The following is a 12,971-nucleotide window of genomic DNA, read 5'->3' as shown; positions in this document are numbered from 1 at the left end:
ATAATGCTAGACGCAAAATCAATTTGACTCTTGAAAACGTGGCAAAGTTTTTGAACATAAACAAACTCAAACTAAATACTGCTAAAACGAAAGCTATGATATTGACAACACAATATAAATGTAACTCAATTGATATCAACTCCATTAATATTGAGATCTACGGCGGAACTATTGAAATTGTGGAAGAATTCAAATACCTGGGCTTCATCGTTGATAACACTTTGAACTTAATAAAACACTTCCAGTATGTGTTTAATGAAATTTCTAAAAAATGTTTTTCTTCACTAGAATTAGTAGACAACTAATATTCCAATCTAATTTGACTGTTCATAAAACTATAATCCTACCACACTTTGATTACTGTGCTACTTTGATATCATTACTAGACTCTTCTCTACAAAATTTACAATACAGAGGAAAGTGCTTGTTAATAAAATGCCATAAATATACTCCTATATTATCAATGATTAATATTCTATATTGTATGACAGTAAAAGATACATTACAATATTTTTGTATGATATTCATATTTAAAATACTCACTGGAAAAGCACCTCATTACTTCAATGCGTTCTTTACATATAACCATATACGATATAAGAGAAAGAGATGACTTGATTGTCCCACGAACTATCGTTGCAAGAACAATGAATTCTATATTACACAGAGGACACTAGGACTATAACAAGCTTCCTAATGAAATTAATTAAACAAGTAACACCCCCCAACTCTTCAAACGCTCCTTATCTCAATATCTACTGGAACAATATTATTCCAATCGAGTTATTCATCATTCTTCTCACTATTAATCTCTTCATCATTTACTACTGCTTTGTTTTACACACTATATTCTACTATATAAGTCTTATATATTTCAGTTTTTTTTTGTATTTTGTTTAATAGTAACTGAAATATTTATATAATAGTTATGTATATTAGGATATTTATTTCGAATAAAATAAATCGATTTTTATTTCAATATGTTGGAATCTGCCAATACTTGACGAAAATCCATAACAAACGTATTCGAAAAAACACATGATGAAATTGGCCAATACTTGATAAAAATCCATAACAAACGTGTTAAAAAAACGTTATGAGGATATTTTTACTAAACAGTTTTACAAAAAAGCAACACATGTTTCGCCACACAATGGCTTCTTCGGGCGTGTTTTCACTAATTATATTCTACATATACATATTCTATGATACCCCATTTTACAATTTGGTGTACCTACATTTCAAGTAATTACCTAGGTTATATCTGGTCATTTAATGTTTCATGTGTATCTGAGTTTGTAATAAATTGAATTACCTGAGCTCATGTACCAGTTTCCACATTTGAAAAAATATTTAGTAACGGGGAGTTATTCAATCCCAAATTCTTGAATCTATTTATTTTCAAACATTCTAGAAGTTTGAGTTTTAAACTTTCCTCTTCTAAATGTAATACGTCGTATTTATCATTGAACTCATGTCCTTCTACCTTTCAAGATGATTAGCAAATGTTCTCTTTTATTCTTTAGGAAAATGTTCTCCCTGTTTGGCCAATATACAGTTTCGGGCAAGAGCCATAAGCCAGCTCACATACTTCTGATCTTTCTGACATCGAAATTTCGTCTTCATTGTTTTTAATAAATTAAAGTATACTTAGAATATTATTCGTTCTGTGAGCTACGTTTACGCATTCTTTTTTTTTCGTTTCGAACCTATGTTCACAGTTCCAACTATTAAGCATGTTTCGTTTGTTGATGAGAGGTATAAAACTTAGAAGTGTTTTGTGTGTTTGGTGATTTTCTGCTATCGGAATAAATGGATCGAATAATTTGCATGAAAGTTTGTTTAAGAAATAGAATTGAGTGATCCAACACACTCGAAATGTTGACAGTGACATACGGTGATTATAATCTGAGTCAGAGAAATATTTACAAATGGTACACGCTTTCCACAGGAGGTCGAGAAGATGTGAATGATGACGCTCGCTCAGGATCCCCAGCACATCAACAACCAATGAAAATGTTGAAAAAAGGAAAAAAAATTTATATGAAGAATCGTCGAATCACTACTGGATAAGTTGCTGAGGATGTTGGTATATTGGTTGGCTCCTGCCATGTAGTTTTTTGAAAATTTTGAGCATGAAGCGTGTAGCGGCAGATTTTCTTCCAAAATTACTGAATTTTTATCAAAAAAAATTCGACGCGTGATAATTTTTCGGGAATTGTTGAATGACGGCAAATAAATTTTAATTTTTTTGAGTTTATGTAAAGACAGAATGAATCCGCTATATTTATTAAAATACTTTCATTTGGATATTATTGAAAATTTGTGAAGGAATTCACACATTCAGAATCGTGAGGAGAATGATGGTGATATAGATTGATTTTCAAAATTTTCTGATTAATTCGGCCGTTACTTGATGAAGATCCATAGTAATTTCAAAAACCACACCTCACGATTTGATCTCCACAAACGTTGTGGAGATCAAATCTCCACAAACATTGTGGAGATCAAATCGTGAGGTGTGGTTTTTGAGATTTTCAAAATGATGTCCTCTTAATATTTTCCAAACTACAAAAATGGGAAATCCCCACTTTCCACTCACTGCTTTTGCGTCAACAGGAAATAATAACAACTGATGATTATTTTATCAGCTTTCTGGTCCAATATTCCGCGATATGTATATGTTTGTGTGTGTGTTTGTATGGAAGTCCTATCAAAGTTTTGGTATAGATAAACGTGATTGTCTCTACATTCAATCTGAGTTATCTGGTTGATTAAATTATTCAATCGAACTGTAACATGTAACATGACTTTATTTCATTTTTGATCTCAGTGGAATATTCACAATCATTTAAATGCATATAATAAAATTGTAACTGATCTCTGTCTGTACGTAAAAGATATCAGAGATATAGAACGAATAACCATGGCTTTCAGAATGTTGTTCTATTTTTCTGTTTGTCTATGCATTTGTGTGCGCCAATTTCTGAAACGGCTCAATAATCGATTCTACTAATGTAGTGTGGTGACTTTCACTCAAGATTCGTCAATCGGTTTATGAATAAAAGAGTACTGTCAATTGAGGAAACAGATATTTCAGAATTCCAAACATCATTCTTCGAAAGTAATTTTTTATTGAAAATATTGAGATTTTTGGTCGAGAATTTTGAGACATACATCTTCCAATATGTATATTAGAAGCATATTTTAGAGCAATAGTTTTTGTGGCATCTCGGTGCGACACAATTAAATTCTTTCGCTACCAAAAAATAGACTTAGTTTCGGTTGTTGTTAGTAGAGTGAAAATTGTTGAATTCTACTCTCGTAACCCATTGTAACTCGTTGGGGGTATTAGAATTCATCACATCCTGTCTGCGCTTCAAAATCGTGAACAAGACATATTGCCAAGTAGTGACGCAATAAATCTCACATAGTCGCCCACTTTGAAACATTAACAATCATAATACAAATGTACAATATTCATTTATTAAAATTATCTAGCATATCGAGGTAGAATGTTACTGAGATTCAGTCTTTTCTGTTTCATTATCATTTCAACTGTCTACAGGTTTTTAATAAACAAATTTTGACAATCGCACGTCTTACCACATTGTTAAATAGTTTTTCATGTTGGTCACTGCAGATCCTGCAGAGACTGGCGTGGAAATCCTGCCTTGAATGACTCTTACGAAAGTGATTAATACAAACTCAAAATTCCTTTGAATCATCAAAACGCGATGCAACAGCGGGTTTTTTGCAACCTTCTCATTGATAGATAAAATTATTATCCTTACAAAAAATGCATTTGTTTATATTGAATGTCCAAACCAACACAATTGGTGTTCTTGTATCATTTGTTTTTTTGTGTTGAGAAATTTGCGCGTGTGAAACTTTATCGTCTATTGGTTCTAATAGGTTACATCAATTCGTGAGGAAATCGGTGAAATTATCTACTGTCTTTTATAATTGTCTCCCACTCATTTCTGGAATGAGATTCAAATTCTTCTACTAGTAAGTAAGTCAAAATGGTGTTCTACCGATCCACTACAGATCTGAAATTTTTCTTATGTTCTTATGAGACTCCTTCATCCTTTGTCCTCCGTCATGATGAAATTTATTTCAATTGAATATGCTTTGAGTAAAGTTTCCTTTAAAATGTTAAATGTACGTCTGAGCCACCTGTTTTTGCGCGTCGAGTCATCCGATCGTCTTTCAGTTATGAAAGTATATTGGTTATTTCACAATATTTTTTCACTTTTATGACTCTACTTCAAATTTTGATATATAATATCTCAGTGTTTTCTTATTCAATTCAATCGAAATAAGCGCAATTTGAATCAATGCAATTTTGAAAACGTAACACAAATCGATTGAATCGGTTGGCGAAGGTTCTACCGGTGAGAAAGTTATCGAAATACTTGAAAAAAACTTCCTAATGATGACATTCTGCTGTGATGATTGCGCCCGATTGGAGAAAGTTATGATGAATCACACCAGCCGCTGAACCCATACAGAAATCATGGTCATTTTTGGCGGGTTTTTGCCTTTGGAAAGTGCCTGGGTGGCTCATCGGTGTCCAACCACTATTCTGAACGTCTCCACTTCTATCAAACGTGACAATCCGATCGAAAAAGAATCGTTTCGGTTGCGCGAAAGCGAAGAAGCTCTGAATGTGACAATATCTGTAGATAAATCAAATAATGAGGCACCCACTTTTCGTGCTTTTTAACCTGTCCAGTACGTTTTGAACTTTCAAAAATCGTATGGGAGCTGACTCCAAGTTCTTCCACCATTCCACGCACCGTTTGTGATGGGTCAGTCTCCACCAGGGTCCTCAAATTCTCGTCCTGGATTACTGTAGGTCGACCACTTCGAGTCTCATCTCTAGAACGAAATTTCGCAAATCAAAGTCGAACAGTGCGTTCATCAACACTATCATTAACAAATGCCTTGTTGATTTTTTGAGCTATTTTGGCAGCACTATCGTTCAATTGGAATTCGTAGAGGGAAATTGGCTAAAAATCGCTCATCGACATCATATTGTAATGAGCTGAAAGAAAGCAAATAATTAAAATAAAAAAAAGAACAGCATCAATGTATGAAGTACGAAATTATCTATCGATCAGAATACGAATATTTATTGAGATATGGAGCTTGGAGGTTACAAAAATAAAGTCATGAAAAATATAACAATTATATAATTGTCACAAACAAAAGTAGTATAATGTAACATACATTTGGACTGAAGCTGGGTAGAATGGCCTCTTTTATGTAGAAACTATGTAGATTGAATCAACACGGAAATATAGGATTCCTCTCTTGTGGCCAGGTGAGGAGTGGTCATCATCTTAGAGGAAGACCCCCAGGAATAGCAAGATCTTTAGATCAGGTACTTGCTGACAAAAATTATATGGACCCTGCTATACATTTCCGAGTTGACATTGGTTTACCTCCTCCTCTACATTCAAAAACGTTTAGAAGAAAGATTGAGAGTATTCAAAGAACAAAGAAAAAATCCTGCTTTGGAAAAGTCAGCTCGTGAAAAAACAATTATTCATTGATCTGGAAGAAACGAGGAAAGAATGGATGAAGACGATTGGCCCCAATCACATAAAGAATATACTGATCATTACGGTGTTTATGAGCATCTCTTTGGAGATGCTCATTTTTATAATCGTGTACCATTAAGTGTAACATATGACAAAGATGATAGTAAAATACCTGTTTCTTTTGGAAACATTATTAAACCTATTGAAACCAGTAAAAAACCCTGTGTGATCTATGAATGTGAAGACAACACATTTTGGTCTTTGATTTTGAACAATCCAGATGAATATTTCACTGAATCCAACTCTGAATATATTCATTGGTTTTCGGGGAATATACCAGGTAATGCAATTGAGAAAGGTGAAACATTGATTGAATATCTACAACCTTTTCCACCAAAAGGTACAGGATACCACAGACTTATATTTGTTTTGTATAAACAAGAAAAGGAACTTGACTTTGGATTCATCCCAAAGAATTTTTTCTGCATACAACTTCTACAGAAATGATCAAGATGATGTAACACCTGCTGGTTTAGCAATCTTTCAAACAGATTGGGATCCTTCTTTGAAAAAATTCTATCATGATGTTTAGGATATGAAGGAACCGATATTTGAATATGATTTCCCACCACCTCACTCAAGGAAGCAAGAATGGTTTCCTTTAAGAAAACCATTCAATTCCTAAACAAATCAATGAGTAGTTTCTGATGAGGAAAATGAGAAATGTACATCCTTTCAAAGAACCACCATCTCCTGTACCTTATGCCATTGCAGAATATTTAGAGGGCTAAATGCCAACATGGTTTAAGTTGGAAATCAGGAAATCAAAATTGAAGTGGGAGTAGAATAAATGATATTGAGTAATTTATGTTCTGTATTATGTCAAAATGAATCCTTTTTCAATTGAAAAAAAACAAATGACATAAAAATTAACAAAACTTTTGAAATAACCTAAATAAAATAAATGTAATTAAAATTACACAAGATGGCATGAAAAATATTTGTAATGAATTAACAATGAACGGATCATATTTTCACTTCGAAAGCATTTCCTTAATTTGTACACATTGATTAAATTTACAACACTCCCAAAATGCAAATCATGAAATTATAAAACAACAAAAATTGAATTGAAAGTAATAATTGCAAGTATTTGATCGATTTGTAATAGTTAATTAATTGAATACTGGAAATGTATCCACTTGTGAGAAAAATAAGGAACAAACTCACATATAGTTACAGGTTCGCTTCGTGTTCGGCACTTTGTTGCGAACTAGCTGCTTCGATACCGTACTTTGGTAGCGAGTCATATTATTGGTTTGAAATTTCACCTGTATTGACACTTCAGAACCATCTCATTAGTTCAGCTACAACGAAAGCAGAAAAGTTAAAATGCAGAAAAAATACTTGAAGAACAGTTATATTTTTTATATTATTCGTAAAGGAACATTTAGTTCCTTTGGTCCCCAGCAGAAAAATTCAATCAAGGAATTGGTTTTTGTATTACCCAAGAAACTGATGATTTCAAAGCAACTTCGTTCTTGATTCAAAAATTCATTAGCTCCATTCAGGAAGGCAATCCAGTATCTTTTTTGGGTTCATTACTCTTTTGACCCACGATTGTTTTACCGTGAGTATGCAATACTCAATGCAAACAAGAATTACAATAACTCTTGTTGAAAGATAAGATGAGAAAATAACTAGCTAGATGTACTGTAGACAAGATAAGATTTAATTGTAACTGTACTGTCACAAGGTTTGAAACGTAATGAATCGAATTTGACACAAAATGCAATGTTTCACATCGGTAGGTATTTTAGGGAAGGGGTTTGTCTTTGGAGGGTAAACGGTTTGGATTAACATAGGTAGGCGAGATCATAATAGCGGGTATTTCCCAAGATAAGGGATACAAGGAATAATTGAATAATCAAAAATGTACAGGTTGCTTGAGTATTTGTGTTGAGTATTGAGTATTTAAAGTATTTGGGAATATTGAATTTTATGAGCATAAGTGGATCAAAAAGGTCCGTAAATTTGAGACCAACTGGAAAACCCCGATTATAAATAATGGAAAATTAAATAACTTTAACAAAATAAGTTAACAAAACATGAAATAAAAATAATGCCATTAAACAATCTGTTTTGTTGTACAAATTTTAGAGCTGGCAACTCTATGCTAAATACTAAAAAATTAAGATTCATTTGAAAAACATAATAACCTCGACAGTAAGATCTTGAGACCGAACAATTACCATAGTCTAAATCTTTGTTTGAATTTCTCCTGAATATAGTTCATCATCTTCAGGAATTAAAAAAAACTAACATTTTGAAAAATGCTAGCTTATGAGTCACCTACGAAAAAGACAGTCCCACTCGCTGAATTGTACTCCACACAGCTATTGATGCTTCGGATTCCTCTGCATCAAGCTGAACTAATATATAGGGTTGCCTTTTACATTTCGGGATTAGAGAACAAAAACAAATAATAATCATCGATAATCACTTTATTATTTTTCAAAATATTCCACATGAAGATTTATACACTTTTGCATGCATTTGAACCAATTGTCGAAGCACTTTTGCCACTCTGAGGTATCGCCAAAACATGCATTCTGAATGCACCCACCGCTTCTTCAGGTATCGAAAAACGTTGACCTCTCAGTTTGTTTTTACGTACGGGAATAAAAAGTAATTCGGTGCCAATTCAGGACTATACGGTCGAAGACTCATCAAATCGATGTTTTGGGTGCTCAAAAATGCAGTTGTTTGAGCCGATGTGTGAGAGCTCGCATTGTCGTGGTAAAGAGTGATCCGTTTTCGGCGGTTGGTTTTCCTAATTTCTTGGTAGACAACTGACAAACAAATGGTTGTGTACCACTCAGAATTGACTGTTCTGCGTTGTTCTACTGGTACGAGTGCGACATGTCCAGTTTTTCCGAAAAAACAGGTGACCATTTGCTTGGTAGTGCTTCGTGCAATATCAGTTCGGGCACAGCATCAATGGTTTTCGGAACAACAACTGAGTTTGAACGATCTTCACAAAATTCGTCTTGGAGTGAATTACGACCACAATTGAATTCACCATACCATCGATAAACACTGGTCCTTAATGGAGCTTCATCGACAAAAATTGAATTAGGTTCGTCAAGCATTGTTGCTGAGTTAATCCACGTCGAAAGTTGTAAAAATAATCGCCCGAAAATGTTCACGATTCAATTCCATTTTTAGGCCGAGATAAATCTTTAAAGTTACTGTAAACAAGACAAATAGCGCGCGTATGTCAAAACGTTATGCGTACGTATAAGCTCAAAAATGTCCAACTTTACGATAGAGCTGTCAGTTGCCAAATTCCAACACTAGGGTTGCCAAATCCTGAAACATAAAAGGCAACCTTCGCCTTCTATACTTTTCTATATTTTTTTTAATTTGTTTCTGGGAGGTAAAATAATTTTTGTCTTAATGAATCGAAGAGGTTTTGTATTAAAGTGTATAATATTTTAAAATTCTTGCAAAGCGCATTCGACTTTCGTCATCATCAGTGCTCACCTGAAAGTAAGTGATCTAGTTGAAAAGGGAATTTAGTGATAATTGAAGTTGTAAAATTTTTTAAGGTTAAGAAATTTCGAAAAATTGTTTGAAATTACTTACTTGTCAGGCAACAGGAAGTATCAAAATAAGTGAATTGTACATTTGTAATATTTGAATTATAAAAAACAAAATAGGCTTATAGCCAAAAAAATACATTTTTGGATTGAGGCCATGTGGTTCGGTCAAAGTATCATATGAAGAAGGACAACTTGAGACAGAATGTGTCAAGTGTCATGTTAAAATAATGGTACCAACTTGAGGAGTGATCCATTTTGGATTTGATTGAATATGTAGAGGAAAAATATTGAATAAATTATATTAATAAACTGTTATTAATTAATAATTCATAATCCTCTTATGAAGGGGAAGGAAATCTCTGTTTAAGTTCACTTGAGTATTCAAACAATGATCATTGTTGGAAAGTTCTTTAGAAATCTCCAACTCTTCAAACAAGTCAAGTCTAAGGAAATTTTTATTACCTATTTTATGTAATATTTTGGAATTTCTATCGGGGCTAAAGTTGTGATTGTGAAATTTTATGTGGTGGCCAAAAGTAGATTTGTCAGGTGACAAAAATGTAACCAACTACAAACCTGCCAATTCAGTAAGTAACACTTTAGATTTAATTAATAAAATCAAAAACTTCCAACCTAATTCTAACACCCTCATGATATCCTTTGATGTTAGCAACTTGTTCACTTCTGTTCCAAAATCTGAAACCCTACCTTTAGTTTCTAACTTGCTTTCTCAACACTTAACTTCTGACTTCTGACCAAAATAGATATATTAACTTTACTTAAATTTTGCATTTCCCAAGATTTTTTTGTCTTTAACAATAAATTTTATAGTCAACCTGAAGGCCTAGCAATGGGTAACCCTCTTTCACCTTTCCTGGCTGACATTTTCATGGAGAATTTAGAAAATTCATTCATTAATAAAATTGATAAGATTCTTAGTTGGCACAGATATGTTGATGACTGCTTGGTTTTCATAGATGGCAACTCTAATGTAGCACATGATATCCTTGACTCCTTAAATAACTTACATCCAAAAATCAAATTTACACTTGAAATAGAACAAGACAATAAATCAAACTCTTTAGATCTTACTATAACAAAAACTAACAACAAACTAGATTTTTCCATTTACAGAAAGCCAACCCAAACTGATCATGTCATGTCAATTGTTATGTTAATAGATTGTTGAACATTTCCTTATCTCCCTTCAATTTCAATTTAGAATTACATACTTTAAAACAGATTGCTGTCAACAATGGTTATCAACCATCCATTATTCACAAATTAATTGGTAAATTTAAACTCAGATCAGATAGAAGATTGGCCTTCAACTCTACCACCTTAGTTAATTCACCTTCTGTGAGATAATTTTCCTTACCTTATTTTGATCAAAATATGTGTACTGTTATTTCCAAATTTATAGAAAATACCATACCTGGTACAAAAATTTCTTTTAAATCTCGAAACATTTTAAGTAACTTTTTAGTAAATTCTAAGGACAAAATCAACAAATTAAACAGAAGTGGAGTCTACAAGCTTGACTGTTCTGATTGTTCGGCATCTTACATTGGTAGAACCTGTAGACCTCTTTTCACTCGTATTAATGAACATATAAAAAAACCTGACAAATCTGCTTTTGGCCACCACATAAAATTTCACAATCACAACTTTAGTCCCAATAGCAATTCCAAAATATTACATAAAATAGATAATAAAAATTTCCTTAGACTTGACTTGTTTGAAGAGTTGGAGATTTCTAAAGAACTTTCCAACAATGATCTTTGTTTGAATACTCAAGTGACCTTAAACAGAGATTTCCTTCCCCTTCATAAGAGGATTATGAATTATTAATTAATCACAGTTTATTGATATAATTTATTCAATATTTTTCCTCTACATATTCAATCAAATCCATAATGGATCACTACTCAAGTTGGTACCATTATTTTAACATAACACTTGATACATTCTGTCTCAAGTTGTCCTTCTTCATATGATACTTTGACCGAACCACATGGCCTCAATCCAAAAATGTATTTTCTTGGCTATAAGCCTATTTTGTTTTATATAATTAAATATTACAAATGTACAATTCACTTATTTTGATACTTCCTGTTGCCTGACAAGTAAGTAATCTCAAACAATTTTTCCAAATTTCTTAACCTTAAAAAATTTTACAACTTCAATTATCACTAAATTCCCTTTTCAACTAGATCACTTACTTTCAGGTGAGAACTGATGATGACGAAAGTCGAAAGCGCTTTGCAAGAATTTTAAAATCCTATACACTCTAATACAAAACCTCTTCGATTCATCAATTCAAATAAGTGTATTCAGCTTTTCCAAATCTTTTTAATTGTTGTCTTGACATGTGGACCGTTTGGAACCAGAAGTTAGATCGAAGATGAATTCAAGGGCGTACATATCTCATTTCCCCAGCACTCAGACCATCTAAGTGTTCAAACCCTTTTGGACTTCCAACTTCAATGGGAGATTTTAACAAGGGACAACTAATTCCAATGCGACCAATACCATTAATTGACTAACAGAGAGAGGATAATGAAGATAATAAATTTCCTTAATTATCTGATTCTCACCCTGAAATGTTTCTAGTACAAAATAACACCGAGCGACCTCTAAAGATTATAAAATCACTGACGCTGAAAAAAAGTCATTACAAAAGTCAAAAACTCAAGTCTGGGGTTCTTTATTATGGGTTTATTCAATAAAATGTCAAGTAATAATTTGAACTATATAAAGAACTACAGAATTATATAGATGATATGAAATGTACTAGATACGAAAAGATGCAAAGGAAACGAGAATTTTATTGATACATAAATTAGATACGTACTAGGTGCAAAATTCCGCTAAGTGAAGTGTTTCATGCTTTTTCCGCAAATATTGGAAAACTAACATTTCATTGATTATTCGTATAAGAAATATCCAACATCCCAGACATTCTGAACTACATCGTACTATTCACACTACCGTCTCTCACTCTAATCCTATAAACTTCCCGGATAAATAGATCTCGACAAACCCTATCACTTGGAAAATGTTACTCTTCTGGAAATATTCTGTCTGCATTATCATGCATACAGAATGCATGGAGATAAGTTTCAAGTATCGTATACAGCTTTTCAAGAAAGAATCTGGGACGATATGTCTCGTTGTTTTTCTTTATAAAAGTCAGATTTATTGAAATAGAGTGCCTGCTACATCAGATAGGGAATTGTTGAGGTAAGAGCACAATGTGTCGAGTGGATGAAGATTTCGTATGTTTGAAGGTGATTGACAATGTTTCGTGATGAATTTCACTAGTTCGGACTTCCATTGTCTATTATATAAAATGATTTGAAATCCCTGAAACAAGTAAAAAAGAATGATTAAAAAAGAATAGTTGAAAATAACAATTATATTAAGCAACAATAAACCTGAAATGAAATGATAGTAAAATAACCTACAAGTAAAAATATAATAATTGAATAAATAAATAAAAATTAAAGGAATGCAAAAAAGAAAATAATAAAAATAAAAAAGTGTAGAGATTCCAAGTCACGTTAGTTCACGACGTTTCGATTGTTGGTATCTACAATCGTCTTCGGGTGATGACTGGACTGATTCCTCCGAGAGATGACTATTTTATAGGTCGTTGAAATACTTTCACTTTCTCTACTTTCCATTTTCCGCTTCACTGATTCCGTGAGAGATGACCGATTTGGCGGGAGTTGGTCATTTCCCGTTTGATGATGGGTTTCCATATGTTTCGTATATCTACGCTGGCCTGACTGAATACGTTGTTGGACAACATGTA

General features: G+C 32.9%; 1 protein-coding gene and 1 pseudogene across 2 annotated transcripts in view; both read left to right on the top strand.

The window, feature by feature from the left end:
* The window catches only part of LOC111505295 (nephrin), a 1,173,166-nt gene that overhangs the window by 751,668 nt on the left and 408,527 nt on the right, over window positions 1-12,971 (top strand). The window lies entirely within an intron of this gene.
* LOC111506657 (large ribosomal subunit protein mL38-like) lies at window positions 4,520-6,394 on the top strand (annotated as a pseudogene).

This window comes from Leptinotarsa decemlineata, unplaced genomic scaffold (assembly GCF_025532065.1).
Source record: "Leptinotarsa decemlineata unplaced genomic scaffold, Ldec_3_MD MMD2_tig00001393_RagTag_RagTag, whole genome shotgun sequence".
In the NCBI taxonomy this organism is placed as follows: domain Eukaryota; kingdom Metazoa; phylum Arthropoda; class Insecta; order Coleoptera; family Chrysomelidae; genus Leptinotarsa; species Leptinotarsa decemlineata.
The sequence above is the reverse complement of the archived record's forward strand: the minus strand, read 5'-3'. Positions and strand labels throughout refer to the sequence as shown.